Genomic DNA, 27150 nt, shown 5'->3' on the forward strand with positions numbered 1-27150 from the left:
CCTCACGCAAACATCAATATATATCTCATATTTACAGCCACAAAACCAAAGCAGACAATCATTCACTTGAACTCAGCAAACATCAATTAAATTTCAACCGAATTGAAAACTTTAAGCTACACCTTGAGTCTGTGTGTGTTGGCTTTGTAACAAAGCTAAAATTTCTGCAATCGGTGGCCGGATGATTGAGCTTAGGTGATTAGTGTGGTGATTGCTCCAATTTGATGGTGAAGATGATGAAACCTTTCGGCATTTTTTTATGAACAAGGGTTTGAGTTTTATTCTTTATCTCTGATTTTGATATGTAAAGGAAAATAAGGAGGTGGAGGGGTATGAAGTGTCTTCATCAAATTCATTTGAAGAGAACAATTTAACATGAAATACTTTAAGTAGGAACCTCTTGCAATTCAATCCTTGGATTTTTAATTCTTCCAATTTAATCCAAATCGTATTCATAATTACGCGGAACTTTGACGATTATTCTTTATCGATAAATAATGGACTCCATCGTATTATTTATTTATTCGGGTCAAAATAATTTATTTATATCCTTTTCCTTTTCCGATAATTAAATTCCGTTTAATTAAAAATCCTTTCGTCCAATTTCTATAAAATTTAATCTTATCTCCTTAAATTTATTTTACGAACTTTATCTTAAAATTTATTAACTCGGGACTTACCACTAATGTAATTTCAATTTATTAATTTTTCCTTAGTCCCGCTAAAATTCCATTTGTCGAATAATAATTTATACTTAAATCACTAAAAGCCAACATAGAATGTGAAAAACATGTGTTATTGCATCGTTTCTTTGGGAGCAGAGTTTCATTTAAATCATCACTAATAAAAATAGTACCCATGAAATCCAGTAAGTGACTAAACTCCTGTCAAAACAATAACCTCTCTGAAGCCACATTACTTGCATTAATCAAAATATGATGATACGTAGAATTTTCAAAAATAAAATTTAAGGTCATCCATATAGAACCCTTAGTGGCCGAAGCATTACTAATAATAGCAAAGTTTCTAATAAGAACTAAACCACCCGGAGCACTAATAGACGGGATTCAGTCAAATCCAAAATTCAAATTTTCCCACAAAAGTCTAACAAGAAAATTATCCACAACTGCTTCAGAAAATTTACATATTAAATGTGGGAAAATGAACATCAAATACTATTTCAGTTTTTCTCACAAAATCTTGAACGAAAATACGCAATCATATTCTCATCGTTACAAATTGGTTAAAAGAAAGAAAAGTTAAATATATCTTCAAATCAAGCGATTAAACTTTGACAGAAAAACAAACAAACAATGAATACATTTCGTCTCTTATTATAACGAACACACAACAACTTACGAGTAGAAATTGACATTTATTCAGCTCGATCCAAATATTTTCCTCAGCTGTAAAACAAAGTCGTAAATTTTACAATGGTCGGGAAGAGAAGAAGAAACGGTCTCCTTGAGCATGCATTGTTGGATCCATGCAATAAGGTGAGGGCAATGAGGTTCAATGCTGAAGTTGGTGAGGACCTTATAGGAATAAAACTGTCACGACCCAAATTATTGAGCCGCGACCGGCGCCATGGAATGGGAGTGGTAGCTCCGAAACCCGTAGCAAGCCTAAAACCGTTATTAATTTTTCGCAATTAAAAACATATTATTATATATAAAACGTTTTCAGAAAGCTCGTTTAAACATTTTATTAATAAACATCAGAATCTTATATTACTCATTTGAAAATCTTTACAACATGATTCGCCATAGCTAGGGTCTTACAGTGCGATATCCCATATCCAACACTGCCCTGCTTCTAGTCATAATCACTACCAATTCCACATATGGTAATTGGTTGACGAAATCAAACGGTTAAAAACATTATTGTTACAAACAACTTCTTATATCAGAATTCACATTTCAAATACCGTTTGAAAGTAAACGTAAATCTCAAATAGACACTTACGGACTACTGCAGCTCTAAAGAACAACGTGCTTTGTGCAAGTCAAATGACTTCCAACACAAAGGAGATGGTCTGTCTGATCCGACTCCGATAACTTGAAAATAACAATGGTGAGGGGTCAGTATTTGGGGAAATACTGAGTGAGTTGACATTTACTAACAGTATTAATATAGAAACATAACATCGCATCTCAAGAAAACAATAATATAAAACATATAAACATGTATTTGATCCGTACGAAACTAATATCCTAGCATGCAACACATTTCTCGAATAATCATATATCATTCAACCCAATCGTAAATTTCAAGTTGTGAGTCCAACTCACTGGTGGCCCAGCCACTAGATACGGGGACTCCGGAGTACACCGTACCCGAGTACTCACTCGTATCAAATCATATACCCAATCGTAAATATCAATTGCGATTCCAACTCGCTGGTGGCCCAGCCACGTAAATTTCATAATCATCATCAGCTCCCAGCTGTGTCAAGTCATTTCTCAAATGCAAACATACTAGACTGACTCGATACTGGTGATCACATAGCCTATTGACACCCAATAGGTAGCTAGTTTCTTCGGATCGCATACTAGTTCTCGTATATAAAAATTAAATAAATATATAACATTCAATCAACTATATATAATGTGATGCGTGTAAACAGTATATATATCTATATAAAATAATTTTAATATATAATACGTGAAAGTAAAGTGCAACTCACAGAACCCGCTATCCAAAACCGCATTATTATAATCCCGTAAACGTAAGCTCCATGCGTCGTTCTCATAGCTATTCCAGCTCGTCGGTCCGGTAGCTTGTCGATATATCAATTACCTATTCAAGTCACGCGTTCATAAACGTAAACTTAGTATCAACATCCTAACCATATTCTTTATGTTCTAAGTCCATGTTTCACGTTTTCGGAGTCCGTAAGTAAAAATCAAGTTGAAACACTTCGCGTTGGACCTCGGGACACCATTCCCATTTTAAGACAGGCTTGGCATACCTTGCCAAGCCTTCCTCACGTCGTGAGGGGTCCCCTCACGTCGTGAGGCTTGCCCTCACGTCGTGAGGTATAGCCTCACGTCGTGAGGCACTCCTTCACGTCGTGAGGAGCATCCTCATGTCGTGAGGATGTGTTTTCTGACTCCAATTACGATACCGACGTGTTTTCAACTTACTAACACATATCCATAATCATAACAATACTCTAGACAACCAAAAACGTGATAATAATTGCTCAAACGAATCGAATACGCGAATTCAATGAAACCGCTCGATTCAAAACCTAGGCAGAAACTAAATCCTCATATACAGCAACCAATCATTGGTTCTTACCTTATTTTTATGCTCTAAGATGATAGATAATCCTCTCCTCTTTCCAACGCAACGAGAATCGCTCAATTCCGAGTCCGAACGAAGAAATTACGTCGATTGCAAGTTCACTCGCTTCGCAAGATTGTGTCTCACGTCGTGAGACATTGTCTCACGTCGTGAGACATTGTCTCACGTCGTGAGACACCCTTAAACAGTCCCAAATGTCGCCTCGATATGCTCCCGACACCCCTAACTCATTCCGACATGATTCTACATCAATATAACACAAAATTCAACTCAATAATCATCAAAAACGTCAAAAACAACGTGATTACGGTTGATATGATTCGATCTCGACATGGCAGCCCTATATTCTTCAATTTCAGTACTCAAAACAACAAACTTACCTTAGTTTGAAGCTTGAGGAATATAGAGAATTGAATTCCGAACAAATCAATATAAAGAACATGCGATTTGGGCGAGAAACGGCGAAACGGCGACAGATCGTAATCGATCGTCGAATTTCTCTCGCTCTGTAACATTTCTTTCTTTCCTTTCTCTGGATGGTTCCATCCCCTTCAAATCATATACATATATTTGGCTAATTAGCCATTTTGGTCCTTTAACTCTTTAACTTAAACCATTTCTCTTTTAAACTTTCTAATTTAACCAAACGGTTAAATTATCCTTTTAACTTAATTACTTATGTATTATTTTTATCCATATAAATAATACTAACTAAAAATTATCATTTTCCGACAATTATCTCTTAATTGCCATTCTCGAGGCTTCATTGGCTAATTTTCACTTTAATCCTTAAACTTTTCAAAAGTTGCAATTTAGTCCAAAACGTATCCGCGTCCAAATTTTAAAAGGTCTCCGATTGACCCGAAACTTTTACCACATATACTATAAAACATTTCGCGGACCTTGGCGAAATAATTTCCATTTTTGGACTTAACTAGTTAAATTACCAATTTAGTCCCTGAACCCTAGTTTGGGACTTTTCCTGACATTTTTCCTTTCAATTCCAATTCTGACTTTTATAATTGAAATATATTAGTAAATTTTTCGCCATTATCTTTTCCCAAAACCGACCTACTAAAACTTATTTATCTTAATTTCTGAGAAATTACTTCTAATATCGCCACTCTGGCGAATCAGAGCTGGACACCTGGTTCACTTAGATACTTAAATATTTTGGGGTATTACATTCTCCCCCCCCCCCCCCCCTTATAAAAATTCGTCCTCGAATTTTCATATACTTTCTTGACTTATCTTAGACCTTTAACATCTTGAACTTCATTCATAATCGGTACACCATGTTCATTTCATGATGCCTATTGATGCGTGGAATTTATTATTCCAGTTATGTACTTCTTGTACAATAACGTCATTCGTCATTGACGACCTTCATGTCATTACCTGCTTTTATCGTGACGTCAGTTGTATTCTTATGCCTCGTGATCCCTTATATCTAATCTCTTCACTTTAACCTTATATACATGACCTTTTTCTTCCGTTCCTTGTTTGACATTCAATATAATGGACTCTTATCCTTGTAATTGAACTTTCAGTTTATTATTGAAGCCTAATGATAGTTTATCTTAATGATGTCTTATCACTAAAGACGACAATCCATTATCTCATCTATCCATTTGTGCCCTCGTGTTCTCATGGAGATCTTTGTCTATCCTCCTAGCAAGTGTAACCATTCCTTACGACCTTTGAGGCATGCTGATCCTTATGATCATTACTGTATTCAAATCCTTCTTGCCATATTTGGCACTTTACAATCTCTTCACATCAATCTCCTCTTGATATCAATTTCTCCTTTTAGTGAGTTTCTCACTATGCGTCTCGTCATAATCCATCCTTTGGAATTCCGATATTAACTTTAGTATTAACTTTTAGCTTATACTCGTCCTTAATTTCTCGTTTACCTTTTCTTTTCATCTTATCTATGTTCTTCCTTCTTTCGTCGTCTTCTTAACGTTGATCGTCTTACGACCTTTAAGGATACTTTTAGCATTTATCGTTATGATCCATTATTCTTTTTCCGTTCTTCCTTTCAACATCGTATCTTAGTTTGACCTTTAATTCCCAAACTATTTCTCTTTTCCATATCATGGTGTAAGGTTTACTCTTTACTGTCCACGATCTTGTTATTTTCACTTGTTACTCTCTTAACTTCTTATTTTTAATTAACTAATAGGATTAATAGTCTTAATGCTATAACCTTATGGTACCTTTCTTATGTTCCATATTCACATTCTTATCATATGCCTCGATTGTCTTCTATTGCATTCTTGTTATTCTTCTTCATTATACCTTGTATTTATTGTATTTCTTGTTTTAACATCTTTAACCTTGACTATCAATAGAGGGTCGCAATCTATTCTGTTCAAATTACTCGACGTGTTACGCTCTCGACCACGCGCATATCCACTTATTGTACTCTTACTGACAACTTAACTGTCAGTGGATCCAATCCTATGTCTCTTTCCTCTTTATCCTTCTTTGTTTCTATGTGTCCGCGACTACATAGAATTCCATTTCTCTAATCTCCTTGTCAACACTCCACGTGAGTTTTCTCTTTTCTTTTCCTTGATCACTCTTATCGAGTTCCTTGCGACATACGCAGGTTGTCCGTACTTTCTTAATACTTATTACCTTAACTGGTCTCTTATTATCCATGACCTGCTTTTGAATCCTTATATCTTATTATACATACCTCATCCCTCCTTCTACATGGATACTTTCTTGTGGGTATCTTACTTCTACCTCTTGTCTCATATTTCGATCTATCTGATGTTACTTTCTTTAGTATAGCCCAGTTCTGACATTACATATCCTCTTCACATCCTTTCACGCATTTCAATGCATGAAGTTTCAATCACATACGAAACACGTTCGATGTTATATAATGTATCTTAATCCTTCATATAGTGTCTACGTCCTTACTAAAGGATTACTATTAATTCTCCAAGTCGATCGCACTATGCATTTCACCTTCTTATCATTCGAGCTTGAAGTTTGAGACTCTACACTTCATATACGTTCGTTACGTTTATACCTTTCTTGGTTTTCTAATCCGCTTCATAATTGCAATCTTGTGATGGAAATCCCAACTCCTAATTCACTTATTGCAACTCTTGTCGTTTACCTCTTGATCTTTCTTATCATGCTTCTCAAATCATTAAATTCTATGCAGGCTTGATGTTAGCTATACTTAATTGATCCAATTCCATGCTCCGTACTTCATATTCTTGTCACTCGTCTACTTGGCTCGTCACTTTATCGATATATATCCATTATCGATATTCTTATGAAATCTACTTCACGTTTTCGGTTTGCCGATCGTAACGGTTACTGCTTAGGTAACCATCTTAGGGACATCGTGTCCCAATAAGAACTCGATCTAACGGTCCAATCAGAAGTTATCACAGTTTTACTAACCTTCACGATTCGTTAATCATATCTATATCTTATCACGTCGATGCATAGTAAACTATGCATGTTCCTTGCACTTTAATATGCACCCGTCAATCTTTCAATTATATCTTCTTATATTTATATCGCTGTTTAACATCTTTGACATCTCGTCAAAAAGATAATTACTTTCCAGCCTACCACTAATCAGGTATGCATCATTTTCCAACACATTTATGATTTTAACTATACTCTAGCGCGTCAACTCGAAACTAAGTTCATATCCTAGAAGCATAACTCCTATGTTCTCGCAAATATACGTATTCATTCGCCTCGTGGCCTTGATTGTAGCTTGCTCGCGAGCACTTACTTCTGTCACAGAGTTCTGGTCTAGGTATACTTACATAAAAACAAAACTCTTTAAAACCTTTTTCAAATAAAATATCTCATTTCGAGATTTAAATCAAAATTCCATTTAAATCTTAGCAAAATTGTGCACTAGGGTGATGACGTCTCTCATCCCCAAAGAGTTGCCACAACTCACCTTTTCGTCTAAGCATAATGCATATGATGCATGTACTATTAATGCATGTCTTCATTTATCATTCTCTTTATTAATTATGTATGTAGTGATGCATTTCTATCAAAGTCGTGGCAATCACACATTTCTATATCGGGTCTAGGCACAATTATGCTTTCAAAATCGTTTAAACAAATACTTTAGAAAGTTATAAACTTTGAGTTTTGTAAGCTCTCTAGACCTTGAAACTCTGTATCCGGAAAGTTCTCTCACCTTTGTAGCTTTATACTTCTTCGTTGTCCGCCTTCTAGCGTTTCAATTGATCATTTTAATAGTTTCTGGCCTAGACATGCCAAAACATGAACTGCTTCATCATAGAATTTCGCCTCCTCAAGGTTCCATCTGGATATGCATATAACGTATGCCTATCTTATCGAGAATAAAATACGCGCATATATCTCATATACGTGTGTCGCAACAAACAAACAAGCACTTCACAAACCAATCAATTATACTTATCGCAAATAAACAAAGCAAACTACCTGGATCAGACAAAACGTAACTCTATAGCTGCAGTAGTTCCTAGGTCACTTAACCGAAAAAACACATATTAGCAGAGGTAACTGGACCAACTGCTCTGATACCACAATTGTCACGACCCAAATTATTGAGCCGCGACCGGCGCCAGGGAATGGGAGTGGTAGCTCCGAAACCCGTAGCAAGCCTAAAACCGTTATTAATTTTTCGCAATTAAAAACATATTATTATATATAAAACGTTTTCAGAAAGCTCGTTTAAACATTTTATTAATAAACATCAGAATCTTATATTACTCATTTGAAAATCTTTACAACATGATTCTCCATAGCTAGGGTCTTACAGTGCGATATCCCATATCCAACACTGCCCTGCTTCTAGTCATAATCACTACCAATTCCACATATGGTAATTGGTTGACGGAATCAAACGGTTAAAAACATTACTGTTACAAACAACTTCTTATATCAGAATTCACATTTCAAATACCGTTTGAAAGTAAACGTAAATCTCATATAGACACCTACGGACTACTGCAGCTCTAAAGAACAACGTGCTTTGTGCAAGTTAAACGACTTCCAACACAAAGGAGATGGTCTGTCTGATCCGACTCCGATAACCTGAAAACAACAATGGTGAGGGGTCAGTATTTGGGGAAATACTGAGTAAGTTGACATTTACTAACAGTATTAATATAGAAACATAACATCGCAACTCAAGAAAACAATAATATAAAACATATAAACATGTATTTGATCCGTACGAAACTAATATCCTAGCATGCGACACATTTCTCGAATAATCATATATCATTCAACCCAATCGTAAATTTCAAGTTGTGAGTCCAACTCACTGGTGGCCCAGCCACTAGATACGGGGACTCCGGACTACACCGTACCCGAGTACTCACTCGTATCAAATCATATACCCAATCGTAAATATCAATTGCGAGTCCAACTCGCTGGTGGCCCAGCCACGTAAATTTCATAATCATCATCAGCTCCCAGCTGTGTCAAGTCATTTCTCAAATGCAAACATACTAGACTGACTCGATACTGGTGATCACACAGCCTATTGACACCCAATAGGTAGCTAGTTTCTTCGGATCTCATACTAGTTCTCGTATATAAAAATTAAATAAATATATAACATTCAATCAACTATATATAATGCGATGCGTGTAAACAGTATATATATCTATATAAAATAACTTTAATATATAATACGTGAAAGTAAAGTGCAACTCACAGAACCCGCTATCCAAAACCGCATTATTATAATCCCGTAAACGTAAGCTCCATGCGTCGTTCTCGTAGCTATCCCAGCTCGTCGGTCCGGTAGCTTGTCGATATATCAATTACCTATTCAAGTCACGCGTTCATAAACATAAACTTAGTATCAACATCCTAACCACATTCTTTATGTTCTAAGTCCATGTTTCACGTTTTCGGAGTCCGTAAGTAAAAATCAAGTTGAAACACTTCGCGTCGGACCTCGGGACACCATTTCAATTTTAAAACAGGCTTGGCATACCTTGCCAAGCCTTCCTCACGTCGTGAGGGGTCCCCTCACGTCGTGAGGCTTGCCCTCACGTCGTGAGGTATAGCCTCACGTCGTGAGGCACTCCCTCACGTTGTGAGGGAGCTCCTCACGTCGTGAGGAGCATCCTCATGTCGTGAGGATGTGTTTTCTGACTCCAATTACGATACCGACGTGTTTTCAACTTACTAACACATATCCATAATCATAGCAATACTCTAGACAACCAAAAACGTGATAATAATTGCTCAAACGAATTGAATACGCGAATTCAATGAAACCGCTCGATTCAAAACCTAGGCAGAAACTAAATCCTCATATACAGCAACCAATCATTGGTTCTTACCTTATTTTTATGCTCTAAGATAATAGATAATCCTCTCCTCTTTCCAACGCAACGAGAATCGCTCAATTCCGAGTCCGAACGAAGAAATTACGTCGATTGCAAGTTCACTCGCTTCGCAAGATTGTGTCTCACGTCGTGAGACACCCTTATACAGTCCCAAATGTCGCCTCGATATGCTCCCGACATCCCTAACTCATTCCGACATGATTCTACATCAATATAACACAAAATTCAACTCAATAATCATCAAAAACGTCAAAAACAACGTGATTACGGTTTATATGATTCGATCTCGACATGGCAGCCCTATATTCTTCAATTTCAGTACTCAAAACAACAAACTTACCTTAGTTTGAAGCTTGAGGAATATAGAGAATTGAATTCCGAACAAATCGATATAAAGAACATGCGATTTGGGCGAGAAACGGCGAAACGGCGACAGATCGTAATCGATCGTCGAATTTCTCTCGCTCTGTAACATTTCTTTCTTTCCTTTCTCTGGATGGTTCCATCCCCTTCAAATCATATACATATATTTGGCTAATTAGCCATTTTTGTCCTTTAACTCTTTAACTTAAACCATTTCTCTTTTAAACTTTCTAATTTAACCAAACGGTTAAATTATCCTTTTAACTTAATTACTTACGTATTATTTTTATCCATATAAATAATACTAACTAAAAATTATCATTTTCCGACAATTATCTCTTAATTGCCATTCTCGAGGCTTCATTGGCTAATTTTCACTTTAATCCTTAAACTTTTCAAAAGTTGCAATTTAGTCCAAAACGTATCCGCGTCCAAATTTTAAAAGGTCTCCGATTGACCCGAAACTTTTACCACATATACTATAAAACATTTCGCGGACCTTGGCGAAATAATTTCCATTTTTGGACTTAACTAGTTAAATTACCAATTTAGTCCCTGAACCCTAGTTTGGGACTTTTCCTGACATTTTTCCTTTCAATTCCAATTCTGACTTTTATAATTGAAATATATTAGTAAATTTTTCGCCATTATCTTTTCCCAAAACCGACCTACTAAAACTTATTTATCTTAATTTCTGAGAAATTACTTCTAATATCGCCACTCTGGCGAATCAGAGTTGGACATCTGGTTCACTTAGATACTTAAATATTTTGGGGTATTACAGAAACAAAGAGAAGAAAGGGATCAGAGAAATATCCACATAGCCGAAGCTTTCACCTCCAAAATAAGGCTTCTCTCCGAGCTCTACTTCTATGATTTTGAAGGCTTCTATCAGTCCCTACTTTCTTCTTCGCGCTCTTCTTCTATCCCGAACAGTAACTTACTCCCTATTCCATATATCTACATCATTTATACAAGATTAAAATCTTATTTCTTTCGCACTTCTATTTAAGGATAAATATATTTATCTATTTATAATTATGTCTCGTTTGTTGAAAATATTATAATTTCAAAATTTTACCAGTCTGGTCTATTATTTTTTTGACTTTTGTCATATATACACATAATTTTTTAAAAATGATAATGGCACAATACTGTATGTATACCTATATAAAACTTATCCTATATAACATTTATAACATAACGTCACGTCAAATAAAAACTTATAGATCACTCTTGTTTCATAGTATATTTATTAGATCAAACTAGCAAAACTTAAAAACATAGTATATTTAATTAAGATACAACATGCGGATAAATAAACACATTTCGCCCTTGTTTAAACATGTTGGAGTTAATAAGATTTTTGTAAATATAAATTAGATTAAGTAAAAGAAAAATTCTAACAAAACAAAATTATAATAAAATAAAAAACCTCGCACCTTAAGAAAAACGGCAGTGGAGAACAATATGGATACTTGTAAAATGTCGTTTATTTTAAGAAATCGTCAAATAAAGCTTTAAGAATTATGAACTTATGAAGATTTGACATCAGTTTGATTTTTCATATTTATGTTTCCATTTTTTTAACTTTTATATTTATTTATATATGATTCAATCTCTCAAATTTCCGCAATACGCTAATCTACAACTTGGATAGCTAGAAAATCAATTACCCGATATTTGTCGTCATTCATATCATATTTGAACTTATTTTTTTGTACTAAATTAGATCAAATTTATTTCATCAAATTAAGAAGAAAAATCACTGTTTGAATTTAGGGATTTTGAAGGAATAAAATCTATTAATTTCACACAATTCATAGATTTCACCGGAGTCCTTTGTTTGATACGAAAAAATAATATGGCAATATATGAATTTTTAAATTCTCTCATACTCCAAAATCTCTTAATTAAATTCCCATCTAAAAAGTGAGAAAGTTAAAATCCATTATTTTTTTTATGAATATTGAATTATATTAATATTGAATTATTTTAAATATATCCATATGAATACGTGTATTTTATATACATTTGAAACAGTAGAATTTGTAAATTCATAAATTTAATATTTTATTAATTTAAAATTCATGAACTTAACCATCAATACAAAGGGTACCTATCAAATTTAAAATTCGTCTTTAGAACTATGAAATATTGAGAATTTATTACAATCATCATGCATGGCGTAACCTATCATTAACTGATAAAAAAAAGTTACATCGAAAAATTACTCGGCATTGCGAACAAAGTAAAGTTGCTTGGTAAGAATTTTTTTGATGAATGTATTATTCAAAAAATTCTTGTTACTTTGCCTGAAAAGTATGAGTTTAAAATTTTTTCATTGGAAGAAACAAAAAATTTGTCTGAGTTTAAAATTTTTTCATTGGAAGAAAAAAAAAAATTTGTCAGACATATCTTTGTTACAATTACTAAAGGCATTACGAGCTCAAGATATAGCAAAGAAGAATCTTGAAAAATCAAGAAATTGAACACACAACTGAAGGAGCATTAATAGCTAAAACATCATGGAAGAAAGAAAAATCTCAGTGTGGTCATTGGAAAAAAAATGGTCATAAAGAAAAATATTGTTGACACAAAGGCAAGCCTCAATATTTCAACTGTACGAGATTTGGACATATACAATAATATTGCTGGTTTAAAAAAAGAAGAGTATGCAAAATGGCGGGATTCAAAGAAGTAATTTTATTATAATTTTGTTGGTGAGTGTGCACCAAGAAATAGTTTGGAGAGAAAGTGCACCTACAATAAAAATGATGAGATGTGCATCGATAGTGAAGAGAAGTGCTTCACCAAAATTGAAGATGAGAAAAGTGCTCATGATATTTTAATTTTATGTAATTTTTAATTAAGAAAAAATGTTAAAATAATTAAAAATTGAATTGTTAGTTATCATTTAAATTTAAAATAAGTCAATAGTCTATCTAAAATAATTCTATTATCTCTAAGTTAAAATCTTTTAATAGTTTACTAAGATTTTATTTGTTAGAAAAATTACGGTTATGTGTTATTGTAAATTAATAAAAAGATCAGTCTTATTTTCAATTTTTTTATTTTTCTTAAATTTTAACGTACATAACTTTAAATACAAGCCCTTTGGAATAACATGATGTCATTGAAGTATAAAATCAATAAATGAACTTGGAAAGCACCAAATCACATCAATCCTTTCATAAACGACCATAAAATTGTGGAACCCATAAAATAAATCAACAATTGCATCTTTCATTAGCGGGTCAATCTCTCCAATAAAAATAAAAGTTGAAACCATTAAGACCCGATGCCTTTTTCTCTCCATAAGAACAAATAGTATCTAAAATTTCACTTCCCTCAAGTTGCTGAATCAATAAAGAAGCCTAAGACTCCGTGATTTTTGAAAAATTCAAAGCCGACAATCATATTGTACTCTCTCCCTTTGACTATAAAGACTGTTAAAAAAAATCTCTGATGTGGAATCTAATATTGTTAGACTCCAAATAAACCATATCCTCCACTTGGATAGAAGAAATGTGATTGTTCATGTAATTAGACGAACCCACATTATGAAAGAATTTAGTGTTTTCGTCCCCTCCACATTCCATTTCAGTCTGGACTTCTAAACCCATATTAAATCTAATCTCTTCTCCGCCTCCCATAAATTAGATTTAAGCCTTGAGATAACAATTTTTTTCTCAGACAGGATATATACTAGACTCAGCTGCAATTTCCTTCATAAGGATCTCTTGAGAAAGCTCTTTTATTCTGTAATACCCCAAATATTTTAGAATAATTAAGTTGTGCCACGTGTCGTGAATTCCGATAAATTAAATTAAGAAGGATTTAATTTAATAATATCGGGAATAAATAATAATAGTTATTGCGCGGATTAGCGGGAATTCAGAAAATAACTTAGAAAATTAATATAAAATAAATTATAAATTCCGAGATAAGAATTATTTCGCCAAGGTCCGCGAAATATTTTATAATGTTTGTGATAAAAGTTTCAGGTCAATGGGAGACCTTTCAAAATTTGGACGCGGATGCGTTTTGGGTTAATTTGCAATTTTTAAGAAGTTTAAGGGCTAAAATGTAAATTAGCCAATTAAGCCTCAAAAATAGAAATTAGAGGATTATTGACGGGAAATAATAATTTTAGAATCGTATTATTTATTTGGATATAAATAATACGTACGTAATTGAGTTAAAGTAATCGTTAAGTTAAAATAGAAAGTTTAATAGAGAGATGGTTTAAGTTAAAGAGTTCAAGGATTAAAAGTGACATTTAATCGGATTATATATCATTTCCTTCAGATGAAGGAATCACCCAGAACATCTTCTTCTTCATCGCTTCTTTCATTCAAAACGGCGACAACGTACGGTTCGTCGCGCGGTTTCCGTTTCTCGTCCGTTTCCGACGTTTAATAGCTCGAATTGATCGTATTCACGAGGCGAATCACGGTAAGCTTGACGTTTTATCGTTTAAATGGATATATTTTGAGTTATATCGATTCAAAGTTTTAGGCCACGAAACAATTTTATCGTTTTATCGAGTATAGAATTGATATATAACATTTTGAGCTTAGAATACGCGTTTTGGTTGAGTTTGGAGCGTTTTTACGTATATAGCAGGTCGGAAACCCCGGAAATCGATTCCGGGGGATCGTGCACGACAGTACACGATCGTGTACTTGTGGTACACGAACGTGTACCATCAATGGTACACGAACGTGTACTAAGGTACACGAACGTGTACCATCATATGGTACACGAACGTGTACCTCCCTGCACGAACGTGCACCCTCCGATTCTCGCACCCCGATTCTCCGTACCTCGATTGAATTAATTGAATACGCGTATTGAATCAGAAATCGAATAGTAGCTAATCGATTAATGTGAATAGTTAACCTAACGAGGTTAAAAAGGGAATTGATTTAGAAATGATGTTCGATCTGTAAACGAGTTAAAAACCGTTTATCGGGATATACGTGGAAAGCACGACGGTTAATGAATTTAGCGTGTAATATCTCGAGTCTAGAGTCAATCTTAGAATAGGATTCTGACGTGAGTCAATTATTTTTTAAAATAGTTTTAGATCCGGCGAGGCAAGGAGCCGCTGGACCAGGAGCTCGGGAAGCTAGGCATTTCTGAGTACCAGAGTATTTTTGAATAAGCAGTCACTGTGAGTTTATACGATTTGCTTTTAAAGTATTTACTTAAGCAATTATTTTATATTGCTTATTATTTAAACTGCATGTTTTATATGCGAAACTTTTATACGAATTGCATATGCTTGATTTGAAACTAGTATCGATCCGATGGAACGTGCTACCTATTGGGCGACAATAGGACTGTGTGATCACCAGTTTTGATATGCCTCAGCTGGGAGCTGATGATGAATATGAAATTTACGATTGGGTTATGATTTCGATACGAGAGTGAACTCGGCTACGGTGTAGCCTGGAAGTCCCCGTATCTAGTGGCTGGGCCACCAGCGAGTTGGACTCGCAATTGATATTTATGATTGGGTTGATCGATTGATTATTAGTATGTTTGAGGATTAAGGTTTCAATCGGATCCTGTACTTGGCTGCACGAGGTTTGAACGTTATTGCATTGTTTTACGCTTTATGTTTTATATGGATACTTATTAGTAAATGTATAGACTCATTCAGTATATCCCCATATACTGACCCCTCACAGTCTTTCTTTCAGGTCAAAGCGATTTAAAGGACGGACTTCCTTTCCTTTTTCCGGAAGTCTATGATAGTAAAAGAATATGTCAAAGGATGTTTTCCTCGTAGAGCTGCAGTAGTCGGTAGATGTCTGTATGTAATGTCAGGTTTAAATCCAAACGGTATATTTAAATGGGCAACTCTGATTTGAGATAAAAGTATATATATATCATAATTGTTTATAAAGAACGTATTTTAACCGTTTGATTTCGGTAACCAATTTCTATGAGTGGAATTGGTCAAGATGTTGATTAGAGACAGGGCAGTGCTGGACATGAGATGTCTCTCAGTAAGACCCTAGTCTATAAAAGTAATTCGCGATAGTTTTCAGAAAGCAATGAAGATATTTTGATATTTATAATAATAATGTTTAAAAAGATTTTCTGAAAATGTTTCATATTTTAATAATATATTTAATTCGCGAAAAATTTATAGTGATTTTAGGCTTGCTACGGGTTCCGGAGCTACCACTCCCGTTCCCTAGCGCCGGTCTCGGCTCAATAAATTGGGTCGTGACAATTGTGGTATCAGAGCAGTTGGTCCGGTTACCTCTGCTAATATGTGATTTCAAACAGTTGGTTCAGGATACCACTGTTTTTTGTGTGTGTCTACCTAGGAACTACTGCAGCACATAAGGATTCGAGTCATGTCTTGATCAGTTTTCGTTTAATTTTAAGATTTTAACTCTCCTCCCTACGATCTGAGTCTGTTAGTACGATCAATAGGATTGTTAGACAATATACATATGCGAAAGTGTTCTGCTTACGTAAGAATGATCGATATATTATATGATCGTTGCATATGATCACGTACGAGATGGACAGTCGAGATTATGCAACGCGATGACGTGGCTAGCGTGCTAAGTATCATATGGTATTGTGATACCATCAGAGTTATGCGATATAAGCGCTAATAGATGATCGATAATGAAACGTGGATTCAGAGGAATGGAAGAATTTCCCAAGTTACAGAGTTTAAGGTTTGGAGAACTTACAAGGTGAAAGATTTGTGATTTATAAAGATTAATTGTTTTAATGATTTTGAAAGTATAATTGTGCCTAGATTCGATATAGTAATATACTATTGCCATGACATGAATAGAATTGCATCACTACATACACATTAAATGAAAAGAATAGAACTGAATTCATACATTAGTAGGACATGCATCATATGCATTATGTTCAGATGAAAGGTAAGTTATGGAAACTCTTTGGGGATGAGAGACGTCATCGCCCTAGTGCACAATTATACTAATGCTTAAAGAATTTGAACATGAATTTTATAAAAGAGTTAATTTCTTTGGATCTCAAAGATTTCAAAATGGTTGCAACCATGATTGTTTTAAATGTGAGTAGACCTAGACTAGAACTCTGTAACAAAAGGGGAAATGTTCGAGATCTACCTACAAGCAATTCTCGAAGGTACAAAGAACGCATATTAGAACACGAACAAGAAGTTATGCTTTGGGAAGATACGAAGATAGTCGTAGGTCTAAGACCTATTATAACATAGAAAAATAAGATACGTTTGAATGATGAAGTGAAATTCATTGACTAGTAAATTAAGGTGTCACTATCTTGGAACGAAATGATCAGAATTTTATGTTATAAGATGATAGAAGTGTGAGAAGTGATTATTAGCTTAAACCAGTAAAGAGCATCAATATACAAGTATGAAAGTTGCGGATAAAGAAGGAATCTATGGTAATAGTTCCATGAACGAGTTAGTTCGTAAGAAGAGTACACGTGAGTAACAGAAGGAGATATGAGTTAGGAATATTCGTATTAGTTTACCTTAGATACGTGGCAAAAGTTTTAAATTCGAGGACGAATTTATTTTGGGGGGGGTGAATGTAATACCCCAAATATTTTAGAATATTTAAGTTGTGCCACGTGTCGTGAATTCCGATAAATTAAATTAAGAAGGATTTAATTTAATAATATCGGGAATAAATAATAATAGTTATTGCGCGGATTAGCGGGAATTCAGAAAATAACTTAGAAAATTAATATAAAATAAATTATAAATTCCGAGATAAGAATTATTTCGCCAAGGTCCGCGAAATATTTTATAATGTTTGTGATAAAAGTTTCAGGTCAATGGGAGACCTTTCAAAATTTGGACGCGGATGCGTTTTGGGTTAATTTGCAATTTTTAAGAAGTTTAAGGGCTAAAATGTAAATTAGCCAATTAAGCCTCAAAAATAGAAATTAGAGGATTATTGACGGGAAATAATAATTTTAGAATCGTATTATTTATTTGGATATAAATAATACGTACGTAATTGAGTTAAAGTAATCGTTAAGTTAAAATAGAAAGTTTAATAGAGAGATAGTTTAAGTTAAAGAGTTCAAGGATTAAAAGTGACATTTAATCGGATTATATATCATTTCCTTCAGATGAAGGAATCACCCAGAACATCTTCTTCTTCATCGCTTCTTTCATTCAAAACGGCGACAACGTACGGTTCGTCGCGCGGTTTCCGTTTCTCGTCCGTTTCCGACGTTTAATAGCTCGAATTGATCGTATTCACGAGGCGAATCACGGTAAGCTTGACGTTTTATCGTTTAAATGGATATATTTTGAGTTATATTGATTCAAAGTTTTAGGCCACGAAACAATTTTATCGTTTTATCGAGTATAGAATTGATATATAACATTTTGAGCTTAGAATACGCGTTTTGGTTGAGTTTGGAGCGTTTTTACGTATATAGCAGGTCAGAAACCCAGAAAATCGATTTCGGGGGATCGTGCACGACAGTACACGATCGTGTACTTGTGGTACACGAACGTGTACCATCAATGGTACACGAACGTGTACCATCAATGGTACACGAACGTGTACTAAGGTACACGAACGTGTACCATCATATGGTACACGAACGTGTACCAAGGTACACGAACGTGTACCTCCCTGCACGAACGTGCACCCTCCGATTCTCGCACCCCGATTCTTCGTACCTCGATTGAATTAATTGAATACGCGTATTGAATCAGAAATCGAATAGTAGCTAATCGATTAATGTGAATAGTTAACCTAACGAGGTTAAAAAGGGAATTGATTTAGAAATGATGTTCGATCTGTAAACGAGTTAAAAACCGTTTATCGGGATATACGTGGAAAGCACGACGGTTAATGAATTTAGCGTGTAATATCTCGAGTCTAGAGTCAATCTTAGAATAGGATTCTGACGTGAGTCAATTATTTTTTAAAATAGTTTTAGATCCGGCGAGGCAAGGAGCCGCTGGACCAGGAGCTCGGGAAGCTAGGCATTTCTGAGTACCAGAGTATTTTTGAATAAGCGGTCACTGTGAGTTTATACGATTTGCTTTTAAAGTATTTACTTAAGCAATTATTTTATATTGCTTATTATTTAAACTGCATGTTTTATATGCGAAACTTTTATACGAATTGCATATGCTTGATTTGAAACTAGTATCGATCCGATGGAACGTGCTACCTATTGGGCGACAATAGGACTGTGTGATCACCAGTTTTGATATGCCTCAGCTGGGAGCTGATGATGAATATGAAATTTACGATTGGGTTATGATTTCGATACGAGAGTGAACTCGGCTACGGTGTAGCCTGGAAGTCCCCGTATCTAGTGGCTGGGCCACCAGCGAGTTGGACTCGCAATTGATATTTATGGTTGGGTTGATCGATTGATTATTAGTATGTTTGAGGATTAAGGTTTCAATCGGATCCTGTACTTGGCTGCACGAGGTTTGAACGTTATTGCATTGTTTTACGCTTTATGTTTTATATGGATACTTATTAGTAAATGTATAGACTCACTCAGTATATCCCCATATACTGACCCCTCACAGTCTTTCTTTCAGGTCAAAGCGATTTAAAGGACGGACTTCCTTTCCTTTTTCCGGAAGTCTATGATAGTAAAAGAATATGTCAAAGGATGTTTTCCTCGTAGAGCTGCAGTAGTCGGTAGATGTCTGTATGTAATGTCAGGTTTAAATCGAAACGGTATATTTAAATGGGCAACTCTGATTTGAGATAAAAGTATATATATATCATAATTGTTTATAAAGAACGTATTTTAACCGTTTGATTTCGGTAACCAATTTCTATGAGTGGAATTGGTCAAGATGTTGATTAGAGACAGGGCAGTGCTGGACATGAGATGTCTCTCAGTAAGACCCTAGTCTATAAAAGTGATTCGCGATAGTTTTCAGAAAGCAATGAAGATATTTTGATATTTATAATAATAATGTTTAAAAAGATTTTCTGAAAATGTTTCATATTTTGATAATATATTTAATTCGCGAAAAATTTATAGTGATTTTAGGCTTGCTACGGGTTCCGGAGCTACCACTCCCGTTCCCTAGCGCCGGTCTCGGCTCAATAAATTGGGTCGTGACATATTCTTTTATTCTCATCACCAAAAATCTCCAAATTCCAATTTTTAATTTTTTGCTGCAACGCTCTTAATCTTTGAATGCGATTAGAAGAATTAAAACAAACCGAACCCCAATTCTCAGCCATAAAATTACTGAAATCCTCATGCTCCCACCAAGCATGAATAGAGAGAGACGGCTTAGGACCCCAGTCAAAAATATTAGCACTGTGGAAATAAATAGAAACATGATTAGACTGATAAACAAAGCCAATAAAGACATATGAGGCTAATAGAAATGGAAGCAGCCACGATCAAGCACTTATCAATATGAGATTTGGAAAAAATAATTTGCCAAATAAAAAATCTTTCCTGAAGTGGAAGATTAAGGAGCTTAGAGTAATTCACAAAATCACTAAAAGCTAACACAGAATGTGAAAAACATGTGTTATTCAATCGTTCCTTTGGGAGCAGAGTTTCGCTCAAATCACCACTAATAAAAATAGTACTCATGAAACCAAATAAGTGACTAAACTCCTATCAAAATAATAACCTCTCTGAAACCACATTACTTGCATAAACCAAAATATGACGGCACGTAGAATTTTTAAAAATAAATTATAAGATCATCCATCTAAAACCCTTAGTAACCGAAGCATTACTAATAACAGCAGATTTCCAAACAAGAAACTACCAGAAGCACCAATAGACAAAATTCAATCAAATCCAAAATCCAAATTTGTCCACAAAAGTCTACCAGGAAAATTATCCACAATTTTTTCTATCCTCAACCAAATCAATAAACAATAAATTATGAGTAGAAGCCAATCTACAAATAAATTTTTGCTTTCTACTATTAAATAAACCACCTCTACAGTTTTAAAAAACAAAATATAAAGGGGTAAATATGAACTAGGAAAAAAAACTCAAAACTCAAAAGTTTATTTTTAAATATTTTAATTTAACACGGATTAAAAAATTGGTAAAATTTGTAAATTTAACATTAAATTTATACATTTACTTTAAATTATTTAATCTTAGTGGGCATCGAACTAGTTGAAGAAATTAGGGCTTTTTATATGAAATACTATCTTTTCTCCAACATTTATTTTTTTACTACCCCTTTTAAATCTTTACATTTCATACCAACTTTCTTTTTTTTATACTATTTTTTGACAAAAACTTTACTTTTTATATTAGCTCCCATTTTTCAACATTTTCTTTCATCATTTTTAATTTTTTTCACCATTATATTCCTGCACTTAATATTTATCATATATTTTAATTTTAATTGTTTTTGATTTTTTTGATATTTTTGATTTTTTTTGGATTTTGACTTTTTTTTACTGTTAATGTTTTTCGTCAGTTTTAATATCAACATGAAATTAACACGAAATCAACATATGTAATAAACTAACTAATTTAAATTTTTCAATCTTTTTATACTAATTTTTATTTTTTCAACATTTTTTCAATTTAATTTCAATTTTTTTTATTTTATTTTCACATATAATGTGTTCTTTTTCGTTAATGAGAAAATCAACTAAATATCAACATAATATTAACGCAACATCAACATAAGATCAACATTGTAACACTATAATAATTTAACATCATTATTTTCTTTTTCACCAATGCTAAAATCAACAAAATATCAACCGAAAATTAACACAATGTCGACACTATATCATTACAATAATTCAACTTCATTATTTGTCTTCTTCCCTGATGCTACCATATCATTATCTAATCTCAATTTAATTTAATTTAATTTTTTTCGTTTATTTCACAGACAATATTATCTAATTTGCCAATGTTAAAATAAAAAAAATCAGTTGATATCAACATAAAATCAACAACACTGTGAAATTACAATAATTCAGCAATCAATCTGTTAACACGAATTTCTTGTCCTGAAATTAGAAAACAAGAAAAATATGCACAAATGTCAATTGAATTTAATCAAAAAGCGAGCACAATCTCTTTGGGGTGATTTCTACACGTATAGAAATTAAATCCTTTGATGCTTTCCTTCAATATTTGCGGATCAATGGCTTTTGAAGCTTGTTCTTGAATCCGTTGTAGAATCTCCTTCGATTTGGTGAAGGAAATAGTTGAACCGTTGACGAGTGATGAACACGCCGTATGAAGATTCGAATATGGAGACTTGATTTGATATGCAGTCGTTTGGTTGAATCTTTGACGGGTGATGAACACAACGTATGAAGATTCGAATATGGAGGCTTGATTTGATGTAGTCACTTGTAGAAATTATGCAGAGCTTCTTTATCGCTTTATTTGCAGAGTTTTCACGACTTGAGAGTGATGAGTGTGTAGTCGCTTGAAGAAATTATGCAGAACTTCTATGTTGCTTTGTTTGCATAATTCCGGCGGCTAGAGAATTATGTATGTGTAGTCGCTTGAAGAAATTATGCAGAGCTTCTATGTTGCTTTGTTTGCAGAATTCCGGCGGCTAGAGAATTATGTGTGTGCAGTCGCTTGAAGAAATTATGCAGAGCTTCTATGTTGCTTTGTTTGCATAATTCCGGTGGCTAGAGAATTATGTGTGTGTTTGTAGACATTATGCAGAGCTTCTTTATCGCTTTATTTGCAGAGTTTCCACGACTTGAGAGTGATGTCTTATGTCCTCTTGTGAAGGCACTCCTATTTATAGGAGTGTAGAGAATATGTATTTATGCACATATCTCTATATTTGGAAAGAATAATCAATTTTATTCTAATTAGTTAAATGAGAATATTCACTTAACTAATAGGAAAAAATAGCATATTTTTTAATATTAGGTAAGTATGATTTGTTGACTTACCCAAAATAATTTATTTAATATTAATTAGACTTTATTTAATAATTAATTTTAAATTATTAAATATATTTGAAAGTCTAATAATACTAAGCCCAATTTATTTTATGGGCCAAAATTTCCGGGTCAACACAATCATCATCAAGAAATTGTTCTGCAGAATTAAAAAAAACGCAGAAACACAAGAAAAATGTAGAAATAACAAAATTTTATTCCATAAAATTACAAAATTATTCTACATAACATGAAATGAGTATTAGATTCTCTAAAGATACTCTTTTATACATGTTTAATGGTAAAAAAACAGTAACCAATTAACAAATTACAGATCTGAAAATGAAAAAAAAGAACAAAAAAATTCAGATCTGAAATCAAAACGATAAAAGAAAGATGACGGCGAGACGAAGATGGAACGGCGGAGGCGAAACGGCGGAGATGGAACAATGGAAGAGAAACGATGAAAATGGAACGGCGTAGGCGGATTGGTGCGAAGAACAAAAGGTGAGTTGAGAGAGAGAAAGAAGAGAAAAATTTGAGGAGAGAAAATTATTTACTTTATGAGGGTTTGACTTGGAGTAGTATATATATTAGTTCCGTATAAAAGTAATAATTTCCAGCATGGATGGTAGTTTTCATATTGAAAACTCTTACCCGTATAAAAGTAATATTTTTGCAAATGCTAGATATTTATGTAAAAAGCCCGAAGAAATATTTGGTCATCAAGTATGTTGTTCTATTAAATGAATAAAAAAAGGAAAGAAAACAAAATTAAACATGTGTGATCCGACAATCTTTAGAAAATTGACATATTAAATTTGCGAAAATGAAAATGCTATTTCAATTTTTCTCACGATATCTTGAATGAAAATACACTATCATATTCTCATCGTCACATGCACATTGATTAAAAGAAAGAAAAATTAAATATAGTTTCAAATAACACAATTAAACTTTGACATAAAAAACAAACAAACAATGTATACATTTAGTTTGCAGTCTCTTATTATAACAAGCATGAAACACAACATTTTACGAGTAAAATATTGACATTTTACTCAGCTCCGAATATTTTCCTCAGCTGTAAAACAAAGTCGTAAACTTTACGATGGTCGGGAAGTGAAGAAGAAACGGTCTCCTTGAGCAAGCATCGTTGGATCCATGCAATAAGATGAGGGCAGTGAGGTTCAATGCTGAAGTTGCCGAGGACCTCGTAGGAATGAAATAAAGGGTAGAAAGGGATCAGAGCAATATCCACATAGCCGAAGCTTTCACCTCCAAAATAAGCTTTCTCTCCGAGCTCTCCTTCTAAGATTTTGAAGGCTTCTATTACTCCCTTTTTTCCTTCTTCCACCTCTTCTTCTTTTCCCCACAATATCTTACTCCCTATTCCATAGATCTGCATCATTTGTGCAAGATTAAGATCTTATTTCGTCCGCACTTTTATTTAAGGCAAAATATATTTATCTATCTATTACTTATGTCTCGTTTGTTAAATATATTATAACTTCAAAATTTACCATTCTGATCTATTATTTTTTCAAGTTTTGCTAAATATATCCACAATATTTTTTAAAAAATGATATGGCGCAATTTTGTACGTCTACCTATATAAAACTTATCCTATATGACATGTATAATATGGTGCCCGTCAACTAAAAACTAGATATAGTTATAGTTGGCAATACTTGAAAAGTTAATGGATCAAACTAGCAAAACTTAAAATCATAGTATATTTAGTTAACAAGATACAGCATGTGGGTAAATAAACAAATTTAGCCCTTGTTTAAACATGTTGGAGTTGATAAGATTTTTGTAAATACAAATCAGATTAGTAAAAGAAAAATTCTTGCAAAACAAAATTATAAAAAAATAAAAAAACTGGCACCTTGTCAACAAAGTCACCCCAGAATAAAGCTTGAGCTTTAATTTCAAGTAAGGATCAGAAGGCAACAATGGAGCCTTATCGTTCCAAACTTCGTCGATATACCGAACAATATTAAGAGATTCGCATACGGGTTTACCATTATGGACGAGAACTGGAATTTTCTTATGGATAGGGTTCATTTGTAAGAGAAAATCACTCTTGTTTCTCAGATCTTCTTCCCTGTACAGTACTCATATATAATCCCTTTCTCTGCCAAAGCAACTTTAACCCTAACGCCAAAAGGACTTGCCCATAAACCTAACAAAATAACCTCATCGCCCATTTTTCTCCCAATCCAAACAATGTTTGTGCAAGATCTAGTCAATGCTAGTTATACAAAATGGGCTCCTACACATGAATATTTATACATGTTATTTTTACGCAAAATACTCTGTTGTGTCGGGGAAGACTTTGGACACCATTTTCTACATTAGATTTATGATATTTTATTTTATTTATCAGTTTAATATTTTTAGTATAATGTTTTATAAAAATTAAAAAATTATATGATGAAGTAGAATCTAGATTCCTTAAAACATAATCCTACATTGCCTGATAATTATGCCGGACTCGTGCATTATTATATCTTTCTTCCCTTTCCATTGTCTAGCTCGATCGTCTAATGAATTAACTCGAAGGGCAGTTCTTGTTATCCATGTCCACTGATATATATATATAGTGGTCTCTCTGATAATTAATATACATGGTGGATCAAAAATTTATTAATTATGAGAATTATTAATTTATTGAATTTGTATAAAAAAAATTATAAAATATTTTAAAGAATCTATAATAATAGACCTAATATTAATAGTATATTATAAAAAAACTAACTAAATACACTTTACAATCACTTAATTTTTTTAAAAAAATAATTTAAAAAATATCAATTGATATCAAACTAAAAATAATTATCAAGAAGTTGTATTTATAAAATAAAATAATTTTTAATATCTTTTTATACTAGAGATGCTTAACTTACTTTGACTTATTAATCTAATAACTTCACTTGAAATTTCTCAAACGAATAAAAAAGTCATAGGTATTTTAGCTTCCACTTTATAAATTAAAGTTAGTATTGTCTCTAATAAATCATCAATTGTTATATATTTTTTTAAAAAAATCTCTTTAATAATTAATATTCATATAAAATATATTTTAAATTTTATTAATTATTAAATAATAGAATTATTAGTTATCCGACGTAGAACAAAATTGGTTCTCTCAATTTTTTATTAATAATTAAAATTATTAATTTATTGAATATTAACTATTAGAGGGTCGACTGTACATATATTTTAGGTTTCATCTATACTATATATAAAAGCACGGATGGGGGGGGGACAGGCAAATTTACTGAATAATCCTTTTCAGTTTACTACTAAATAAAGGTTTTATAGTCATTAACTAATTAGTTATTTAATTAATCACTATTATAATTAAAGTCCTAATTATAATATGTAGCTAAATTATCTCCAATTTAATTTTTAGTATGTAAAAAACAACTAAATTGTCTCCAAATTAGTAGGAATACCTATCTTTTAGTTTGATTGAACTACAAAATTAAAATACTATATTTGGTCAATATATTATTATTTAAATTTCTATCTTATTATTTTTAAAGATATTATTAATAAAATTAAGTTAATTATTTAATTATGATTACTATAAAACCAAAAAAAGAATAAATTCAGTATGAAAAAAAAATTAATAACCAAATATATTATATTTACTTTTACAAAAATTCTTAACTAATTTAATATTAATTATAAATAAAAATTAATATAATTATAATAAATTTACTAATATTTTCATTGAGTAGTTACGTTACGAGCCACGTGCATAGCACGTAATGCGAAACTAGTACCTTAAAACGTGTATATATATATAGGGACGGATACAAGGTAGAGGCCAGGCAGTGCCTGGGCCCTACCTCGATCCAAAAAAAGTCAAGTTATTACTCTTAGGCCTTAACCCAAGCTGTTAAGTTTTAGTCTAATTTCTTTCAACTCTTTTTTTTAATTCACACTCCACATGCCTTTTATCCAAATAGAACTTCTAATTTTAAATATTTTATCAATTTAATTCTACATTTTAAAAGGTCAGTGATTTTTATCTCTCACTATTTCAATAACAGTATCAATTTTTATTGCTATTTTAGTTTATTGTACATTAAACTTTTAAAACTAAATAAAATAATTTATATGAAATTTGTATATTATAATTTAGATTTTTTTATGTTGAAGATTTAAATTTGACGTGGAACATAAACCTTTTTTTTATATGTGAAACT

General features: G+C 33.0%; 1 pseudogene; it reads right to left on the reverse strand.

Moving 5' to 3' along the window:
• Positions 1–23984: 23984 nt before the first annotated feature.
• LOC126677892 (probable glutathione S-transferase) lies at positions 23985–25226 on the reverse strand (annotated as a pseudogene).
• Positions 25227–27150: the final 1924 nt, after the last annotated feature.

The sequence above is a fragment of the Mercurialis annua genome, linkage group LG4, assembly GCF_937616625.2.
Source record: "Mercurialis annua linkage group LG4, ddMerAnnu1.2, whole genome shotgun sequence".
Classification (NCBI taxonomy): domain Eukaryota; kingdom Viridiplantae; phylum Streptophyta; class Magnoliopsida; order Malpighiales; family Euphorbiaceae; genus Mercurialis; species Mercurialis annua.